Below are 10,350 nucleotides of genomic sequence, written 5' to 3'. Positions count from 1 at the left end.
CAATACAGATTAAGAGCTAGGATAGATAGTACCTCTCTTTTCTCCCTTTCAAAAATGAAAACAAAAAAAAAATTGAAATGATGAAGTTCTTTTATTTGGAATCTCTTAGGTCTAATTCCTATTACTTTGGCTGGATTATTCGTAACTGCTATTTACAATACAGACGTGGTGATCTGGACATTTGAAATTAACCTTCTTCTTCTTTTATTGTACTGACCTAATTTTATATTCATATGCGGGAGTTCGAATTCAGTATATGTGCCCCCATTTTCAAAATTAGTGAAATATTTGACACGATCTTATAGATTCAATTTTCAATGGAAACGCCTCTGTAAATTTGAAATTGATAGGATTTGCCTAAAAAAGTAATTTTTTTAATTATACTTATATATAGTTTGTTGTCTTATAAAAACAAAAAAAAAAAGAAGGATGTGGAAAACAAGATAGGAATTGTTTACAATGACACTGTAAACCAATCGAAAGGGATGTAGCGCAGCTTGGTAGCGCGTTTGTTTTGGGTACAAAAATGTTCAAATCAAATCCTGTCACCTAATTACTGCTCAGAAGAGCAGTAACGAGGAATCCATTTTAGATTTATCTTTTTTAATAAAATTGGACATACATATAATTCTGAATTTTATGATATACTATGATATAGTATATACGTACAAAATCGATTCGAGTTAAAGAATGTCCTCTTTCTAGCCTTTTCGTTTTTTTATAAAAAACAAGAAAAGCGCTCTTAGTTCAGTTCGGTAGAACGTGGGTCTCCAAAACCCAATGTCGTAGGTTCAAATCCTACAGAGCGTGATGTCACTCTTGTTTATTAGATTGTGTCAAAATTCCACTGTTCGCAAATAATTGAGCAGCAATCTGAATTCGACCTCCCGCATATGAAAGCAAGAAGGAGGTCAGTCAAAAAAAAGAGATGTTAATTAATCAAAAGTCCAACTGATCACCACGTCTGTATTGTAAATAAGCAGTTACGAATAATCCAGCCAAAGTAATAGGAATTAGACCTAAGACGATTCCAAATAAAGAAACTTCAATCATTTCAATTTTATTTTGTTTTCATTTTTGAAAGGGAGAAAAGAGAGGTACTATCTATTCCTAGCTCTTAATCTGTATTGCCGACGAATCTCAATGACCAAAATTGGGTAATTAACACGGTAAGGAACTATCGAACATATGAAATACCATATAAATCTTTTTTGATCAAAAAAGATTCATTCAATTAATTTCAAATAAGTCGTATTTTGCTTAGACCAATAAATAGAACTGAGGTTATAGTTAAAGCTGCTAGTAGAAAACCGAAATAACTAGTTATAGTAGGCATGAAGGGACTCAATAAAATATGTTTTTTTATACATATGTTTCTAAAGTACTTCCCGAAGTTTCAATAAAAAAATTTTTTAAAGTAAAGATAGATACAAATACTAGTTCCAAGAATCAAAAAATTAAATTGAAAATTTGTGAGTTATCAAGCATTATCGGTGGTATGAACAAAAATAGAGAAAAAGAAAAAACGAAATTCATCGTCTTTGGCATCTGCACCATCTCAGGATTCAGAATTCACGTAACTGATTCATTGAAAAACTCTTTAAGAAATTAATAAGAAAAAATAATACATAAAAAAATAACTCTATTATATAACTTCAGTTAAAACATAGAACTTTTTTTGAATAAACATGTAAAAATTTTTAAAAAAGTTGTTTGATTCTTTTTTTTTTAAGTGACCTTAGAACCTAGAATATGCCCCCTTCTACATTTATTCAAATTGAAATAAATTCAATTTTGAATAAAGTAGATTAATATAGTAGAGCAGTTTTCTTCATTTAATCTATGAAATTAAACCAAAAAGCAGTATCCTACACGGAGAACGAGATCAGTCAAAAAAAGAGTTATTTATTTTAACTAGATTTTTAAAACTTGTAATTAGCAATTTCTATTATCGTTTCCTTTCTAGGTTTTAGGTTTTTTTCTTTCGATATTATATAGAAAATAGAGTGAAAAACCCATCATCTTTGTAGTTAGTTAAAGAAAGAAAAAACCTTTAAATTGAATACAACAAAACAATGCACGCATTCCAAAGATTTAGTATTATTATTTTTTTATTATTTGTTGTTCTTTTGAATTGATCCAAAACTATTCTTCCTTTTCTTGTTACTGGAAATTAATTCCTTAAAATAAAATGAAATAAAAAGCAAAAACGGGGGGGGGTCACATTATCATTACAAAAAAATATCTTCTACAATTATGCATATGCAACAAAAATGAAATTGATGGGTTTTGGATTCAATTGACTTGGGACAATATGAGAATTTCCTTAATGAATTATTAGAATTAGAAACCACCCTCTTGAATTTTCATTTTATCTAATCTTTAGTTTATTTTCTAGTCCAAAACAAATAAAGGATCAAAGCCCCTATAGATTACAGATACAGGAATTTGAAGAAGTGGAACATGGTTATACATCGACAAGCAAAAAAAAAAACGAAATAAATTATCTAACACTTCAGTTCTATACTAATTCAAATTGCGTTGCTGTGTCAGAAGAAGGATAGCTATACTGATTCGGTAGACTCTAAAAATACCCTTGGTACTTTATTGACGATCTCACAAAGATGTAATCTCAGTGAATTTGAATTTACTGATTCATCTTTTACAGAATCGATTCCCTACAAGAATATCTGGAGTTCAGTATGTCTGGAAGCACAGGAGAACGTTCTTTTGCTGATATTATTACCAGTATTCGATACTGGGTCATTCATAGCATTACTATACCTTCCCTATTCATTGCGGGCTGGTTATTCGTCAGCACCGGTTTAGCTTACGATGTGTTTGGGAGCCCTCGTCCAAACGAGTATTTTACAGAGAGCCGACAGGGCATTCCATTAATAACAGGCCGTTTTGATTCTTTGGAACAACTCGACGAATTTAGTAGATCTTTTTAGGAGGACCCAATGACTATAGATAGGACCTATCCAATTTTTACAGTGCGCTGGTTGGCTGTTCATGGACTAGCTGTACCTACCGTTTCTTTTTTGGGGTCAATATCAGCAATGCAGTTCATCCAACGATAAACCGAATTCAATTATTTATAGAGCTATGACACAATCAAATCCGAACGAACAAAATGTTGAATTAAATCGTACCAGTCTCTATTGGGGGTTATTACTCATTTTTGTACTTGCTGTTTTATTTTCAAATTATTTCTTCAATTAAAATTAAGTAAAATTAAGAAAAGAGCGTAGAATAATAAAATAAAAAACAAAGAGTAGTAATTTTCTTATCCCATTCGTTTTCTTATCCCATTCGGATGGATTATATATCATAATTATCTCTGACTGTTTATGTTTCTAGCATGACCACTCGATGAAATGTGGAGGGAAGCAGGATAAATGGCTGATACTACTGGAAGGATTCCTCTTTGGGTAATAGGTACTGTAGCTGGTATTCTTGTGATCGGTTTAATAGGTATTTTCTTTTATGGTTCATATTCAGGATTAGGTTCATCCCTGTAGAAATTGGATGAACTGAGTTATAGACGTGAAAACATAAGAACTCAACGGGGCCCAACTCTTCCTTCTTTGTCTGATTCGAGGGGGTCCCGTTGAACTGCTAATAATCAGAACAATTTTTATCGTGTTTTTGAAAAATGAACTTAATTAGATTAGTAGGTTAGGAGCATATAGTATTTATTATTAACCTTTCAAAGATCGAAAAAAAGGGGGGGGGGTCACTTAATTTTATTTTTCTGCTTTCCCGACTGACACAATATTTTTTATCATTAGATCTATCATTAAAATTTTGTCTATACTCTATACTAATAGAAGTTTTTTCTTATTTTTTTAGTATTTCATCAAACTTGAAATGAAAATAAATAAAACTACAAAAAGTAACTATTATTAATACTATTAATTAATAATTATATATACGATATATATTAATATAGATATATTAAAACCTTATATATATAGAAACAGTAATATATATGTAAACTAAGAATAGGATTTTTTAACGAATGCAATTAAGAATGACAAGATCGACACAAGAAAAGGATGTCTAAAATTCCTTTTCTTGTGTCGAAGACTCGCAAGACAAGTAATACTCCCTATAGTCCCTAAAATTTGTTATTTCGCCAATTTCTAGTTCCCTTTTTTCTACGCTTGCTTTCCTTATTTTAGTATCTAGTCAAATTTTTCCATTCTAAATTACATTAGAAAAAAACTCTTGATTATTGATACATTCTATCAATTTCAATTGGTCACTAACGACAGAGTTACATCACACCCCCTCCCATTTTTCAATACAAATTTGTATTGAAAAATAAAGAAAAGGGGGGTAAAGTGAATTCTTCTTAATATACATACTAGGATTAGGACTATCAGACAAGTAATTCCTGACACCTGGTCGAAATCGAAAGTCTAAAGAGAGGCAAAAAGGCTTTTGATAATTTTTTTTGTTCTTTCTTTTTTACGAATTTGATAAGGCGAAATAGACAGATCTAAAAATTCATTTCGGATAATTGAACCTTCTCAAACTGTTTCTTTTTAAGAACCAAAAAGATTTGTGCCAAAACAACAGATCCTAAGAAGAACAAAAGGCCTTGGACACGTAATGGATCTTGAAGTACTATTTCCGCATCCCCCTGACCAAACCCACCCACATTAGGATTGCTTGTTAATGGTTGATCGAGTTTAATGGATTCGCCCTCTGAAACAAGAAGTTCTAGGCCTCGAGGGATAATATCAATTACTTGGCGTTCATTCGATGCATCCACTATGGTTATTTCGTATCCCCCTTTTTCTTTTCGTAAAATTTTACTTATTATCCCTCCTGCCGTAGCATTATAAACTGTATTGTTACTTTTGCTACCATCAGGATAAATCTGACCCCTTCCCCTATTTCCACCTACGTATATAGGATATTTTAAGAAGTGAACATCTTTATTAGTAGCAGGGTCTGGGGCAAGAATAGGAAAGGTTATTTCACTATATTTTTGACCAGGAACAGGACCTATCACAAGAATATTTTTTTTATTGGGGCGATAATTCTGAAAAGACAGATTTCCTATCTTTTCTTTCATCTCGGGTGAAATACGATCGGGGGGGGCTAATTCAAACCCCTCCGGTAAAATAAGAACAGCTCCCACATTCAAAGCTCCTTTTTTACCATTAGCTAGAACTTGTTTTAGCTGCATATCATAAGGAATTTTAACAACTGCTTCAAATACAGTATCAGGAAGTACCGCTTGTGGAACCTCAATATCCACGGGCTTACTAGCTAAATGGCAATTGGCACATACAATACGCCCAGTTGCCTCTCGTGGATTTTCATAATTCTGCTGGGCAAAAATTGGATATGCACTTGAAATGGATGCCCAAGTTATTATATATATCATGAGTGAGACAGATATGGAGCGAGTAATCTCTTCCCTTATCCAAGAAAAGGTATTTCTAGTTTGCATGGTCCAATCGTTTATCCCGAAAATTTCTACAATAAAGTTAGGTAGGTCGATAATATACTTCCCTAGCCACAATTCTGCTATTTACATTTACTGAAAAAATAAATTTTTTTGAAATATACAAGGAATCCCTCGTGGGTAAAAAAGAGTAAAGTAAATACGACTTTGATTTGGTTATGATGTATAAAGTAAGAAAGAGTAGAATTGGATCAGTGAATCGTTTTTTAGTCATTTATTGCATGATAAATCACTACAAGTGACGGAGATACACGATTTAAATAACGAAAGATCCAATATTTAAAAATTGTATCAAGAATGACTGGAAAGGTAGAAACTAGACCAGATAAAATTTGCTCATAATGAGCAAACCCAAAATCTTTGTAAATATAACCAATCATTAGTTCCCAACCGTGAGGCGAATGGAATCCGATACATAAATCAGTTAATAAAAGAATCGAAAAAGCTTTAATTGTATCACTTAAATTATATAGGAATTCTTGAACCCAAGAATTGAGAATAAAAAGCTTTTCCTTACCCCAAAAGGAATAACCACTTAGAATAACGAAAGATATTAGATTTGTCGAGAAGTGCAAGATTGTATGGATACGATACTCATTGTGTATTTTGATGAATTGGATCGTTTCTTTGTGGATTCCTAGACGAAATTGTTGTAAATCGGTTTCTGGGTATTCCTTTATCATTTCATCCAGCTGGAATAGTTCCTCTAATTGTATGAATTTTTCTAGAACACTTTTTTCTTGAATATCATTCAAGAAAGTTTCGCATTGTCTAGTATTCCACCAATTAGTAATCCAAGTTTTCAAACTTTTATTACAGCAGAGAGAGATCAACCAGGGCAAAAAGACTATAGATGTAAAATAAAAAAAAGGAATGAATGCTTTCTTTTTTGCCATTTTGAATCTGTGAATTGTTAATGAACCTACCGCATTTGTGGATTCTATTAGATCTACTATTTCTATCGAGCATGAGTTTCTATTCTAATTCAAATAGAATGTATTGAGCCTATAATCCCTTTTCTCTTTTTCTTTTGATTCAATACTTAGTCTTTGCTTTGAATCTAGAAAGAATACAGAAATAGACTCAGAATACACTTACAATTTGAATAAAGAAAAAATTGTATTTCCAGGATGTTATTCCCCCTTTTTTCGATCAATACTAAAAGAACTTTTTTGAATTTTTAAAATAAAAAATATGATTCTATTTTCGAGACGAATAAACTCCCTTTCTTTTCTATCAAATATATAAAAAAAAACGAGCATAAAAGAATAGATGAATGTTCAATTGAAAAAAAAGAAAGCAATTCTTTCGTTTTTTCTTCCTACTGCCAAAGGATTTAGTCTTTAAACTTTAAAAATGAATTCATTTCAAAATACTTCAATTGGTACACGCAAGAAGTAAGCCAATTCAGCAGCTTTTTGCTCAATTTCTCGTGTAGTAAAATTCTCATCAGTACGAATTAAAGGAATAGCCCCTTGACCTCTAATTTCCATATAAAGGACACGCCGGGCAGAAACACCCTCTTTAACTTCGATTCTGATCGACTGAATATCTTTCATAAGGAATCGTAAAAAGATGCGACGGCTTTTTCCAGGAAATCCCCAACGAAAAATCCGTACTATCCCTTCTTTTCGGTCGAAAAGATCATAACCACTACCCACATTCCACAAAATAGTGCACCACAAATAGCAACTAATAAAGAGACCCGCGATCCCATAGAAAGACATCACAATCCCTTGTGGAAAAAAAAGGATTTCCTGAGATGCAACTAACGATATAAAATTTTTACCAAGATAACTGGAAGTTCCAACCAATAAGAATCCCAATGAACCTAAAAATAGGATAAAGGCCCAGCAGAAATTACTTGTTTTTCGAGACCCCGTTATAAATTCTATCCATAGAGATTCTGATCGCCAACTCATATATATTAGATCCAGTTATACAATTTTTTGGAATTGAGAAAATATGACTTTCCTTTTTTTGTTTTCAAAGTAACTCTCATCAACTATAACTATTTTGTTGTGAACCTTTACTTTAGGAATAATTTATATAATTGTTTATATCTAAAATAATAAAATCTCCTTCCTTTATATGATCCCCTATAACTATATACATACAAATAAATACATTGACTTGAATTTCATCCAGCGGTCCGACGATGATCCATTTTTTCAAAAGAGCGCAAATTGAGTTACCCCATATAATACGTTTACACATGCATAAAAACTTTTTTTAGTTATGTTTGTAGGAATCTATGTGTTATACAATATTCTACCAAATGGGTCTTATCAAATCGAAGTTTTTAAAATAAAAAGGGGAGTTATACGATTCGGTCTCATCCGATCTAAAAAATCTTATTTTTTTGAATATGAAGAAATAAAGAAGCCATTGCAAGTGCCGGAAAGACTAGGCCTACTAAAGGCACAAAAATAGAGGGTAAGTTGTTGAAAGTTGTCATAAAATGGGGTACCTCAATTTAATATTTGTACCTGTTATTGTTATATTCTGAATTCTAAAGATATCTTAGAATATCTTGTAGTTTTATTATTTCTATTATATATATTATATAATTATACTAAGTATCTTTAAGTAAATATATATCGAATACTAATATACAACCTAATAGAAATAATAGAACCTACTAGAAATAGAATAAAAAAATAGGTACAAGAAATGCCAAACTAAATAAATGGACTTATTAATCTTTCAAAATAAAATAGATGTATTATCATAATCTCCCTGTTAGATTTATTATTCTTTTTGTTCTTTTTGTCTTCTAATAGTCATTAATAAAGAAAAAATTTTATTCCATTAAAATTTTATACAAAATTGATTGGAATCTGATCCACCAACAGGGAATTTTCGGGAAATGCAAAACGATGCAAGACTCTCTATAGATCTATATCTCTATTTGAATTATCTATCCATATGCAAGCAAGAGAGGAAAAAAACTTTGTTTTATTTTTCTAGTCGAATTTGAACTTCCCGAAAGCAAAAATTCACTTTTTATCTTGTTGATAAAGGTTTACTGAGTAGTAAACAAGAATATCGATAAAAAAATGATTCTAAAGAAAAATGAATTTTTCAGGGTTTTCGTTTAATTATGATAAACTAACTGTTTTATTTGATTTCATTTTTGTTCAAAGGAAAAAAAGCATGGAGCTGAAATAACTCACTCACAACACCTTTTAAAGGATTACGTGGTACAATTGCATCCAATAAGCCCTTACGTAATAAAGATTCAGCTGCTTGTGAACCTTCAGGCACGGCTTTTTTCAATGTTTGTTCAATTACTCTTTTACCCGCAAATGCAATATAGGCATAGGGTTCGGCAATAATGATATCCCCCAACATACCAAAACTTGCTGTCACCCCACCGGTAGTAGGAGATGTAAGAATTGATATATAGAATAACTTTTTACTTGATTGATAATCACATAAAACCGAAGAAATTTTAGCCATTTGCATCAAACTTAAACTTCCTTCTTGCATTCGTGCTCCTCCGGAAGAACACACTAAAATAAGAGGTAAACATTGATTGGTAGCATACTCGATCAAACGAGTTATTTTTTCGCCTACTACGGATCCCATACTACCCCCCATAAACTGAAAATCCATAACCCCAAGAGCTACCGGAATACCGTTTAATTGACCTGTACCTGTTTGAATAGCGTCAGTCAACCCTGTCTTTTTTTGAGCAGAGGCAATACGCTTTTTATAAGGTTCCTCCCTCGAATGAAATTTAATGGGATCCGCAGAGACCATGTCTTCATCCATAGGATTCCAAGTACCCGGATCAATCGAAAGCTCAATTCTCTCTGAACTGGTCATTTTCAAATAATGTCCACATTCTTCACAAACATTCATTTCGACTTTCTTATACATTAATCCATAACAATTGTCGCATTGAATCCACAATTGATTGTAGTTTTTAGTTATATCGAAATCCTTAGAACTCATTAAATTATTACGATTACTATTAGTTCTTATCTTGTCATTTTTGCTTTCACGAATCTTTCCACTTCCACTTTCACTACAAATGAAATTATAAATGTAACTTTCATTGGAATTATTACTATCGCTTAAAAAGTGACTATTAATACAGATGTGAGAACGAAAATAAGAGTCAATGCAACTATTAATGTGATTATTACAATTATATTTAGTATCCTTAATGTAAGGATCATAGTGCAGATCGTTGTCACCTTTAGATCTATTATTCAGATAACTAGAACTACAATAACTATAAAAAAAAATTTCTAGGTCACTCAAATCATTGTTAATCTCAAATTTTTTCTTTTTTATATCAAAATATATAGAATAACTATTTTTATTACTATCCCTAACAAAAAAGGTGTCATCCGATATGAAATTCCGAATGTCCTTGGAGTTAACTAAAAGATCAACATTATTGTAATAACTAGAACGCTCACCCCAACCATAAAAGTTTTTATCCATATCATATATAAACCGGTCTTTACTTATAGTAGTCTTTTCAATAGGAGCAAAACTATCCATTGCTTTACTTAGCTCGCCTCTGTATTCCAATTCTCCCTTAGAAAACATCAAATTGAACCACGATTTTTCCATAGAGCTTCTGGCCTCTATTTACATGAAAATAAAATAACAATAGATGAATAGTCATTCAATGAAAAAATTGAAAAATGCAAAAAAAAAATTTGAATAGTTCATTTTCTATTCAGAGTAAGCAAAGCATGTCAATGCAATTGCTAATTGCTAAGATTATTAAGTAAAAGCAATTGAAATTAATAAATTTCAATTCTAAATGAAAATAAGGATTTTCTTATATTGTGTAAAATTCTCATTAAAAAAAAGAAATATTTGTTCTTCGCTTATGAATATAA

The 10,350-nt window shown here is 31.4% G+C and overlaps 1 non-coding gene across 1 annotated transcript; it reads left to right on the top strand.

The window, feature by feature from the left end:
• Window positions 1-736: 736 nt before the first annotated feature.
• TRNAW-CCA lies at window positions 737-810 on the top strand. Its single transcript has one exon. It is a non-coding gene; the product is annotated as a tRNA-Trp (tRNA).
• Window positions 811-10,350: the final 9,540 nt, after the last annotated feature.

The sequence above is a fragment of the Brassica napus genome, unplaced genomic scaffold (genome assembly GCF_020379485.1).
Source record: "Brassica napus cultivar Da-Ae unplaced genomic scaffold, Da-Ae ScsIHWf_3011;HRSCAF=3798, whole genome shotgun sequence".
Classification (NCBI taxonomy): domain Eukaryota; kingdom Viridiplantae; phylum Streptophyta; class Magnoliopsida; order Brassicales; family Brassicaceae; genus Brassica; species Brassica napus.
This window is presented reverse-complemented; position numbering and strand designations above follow the sequence as displayed.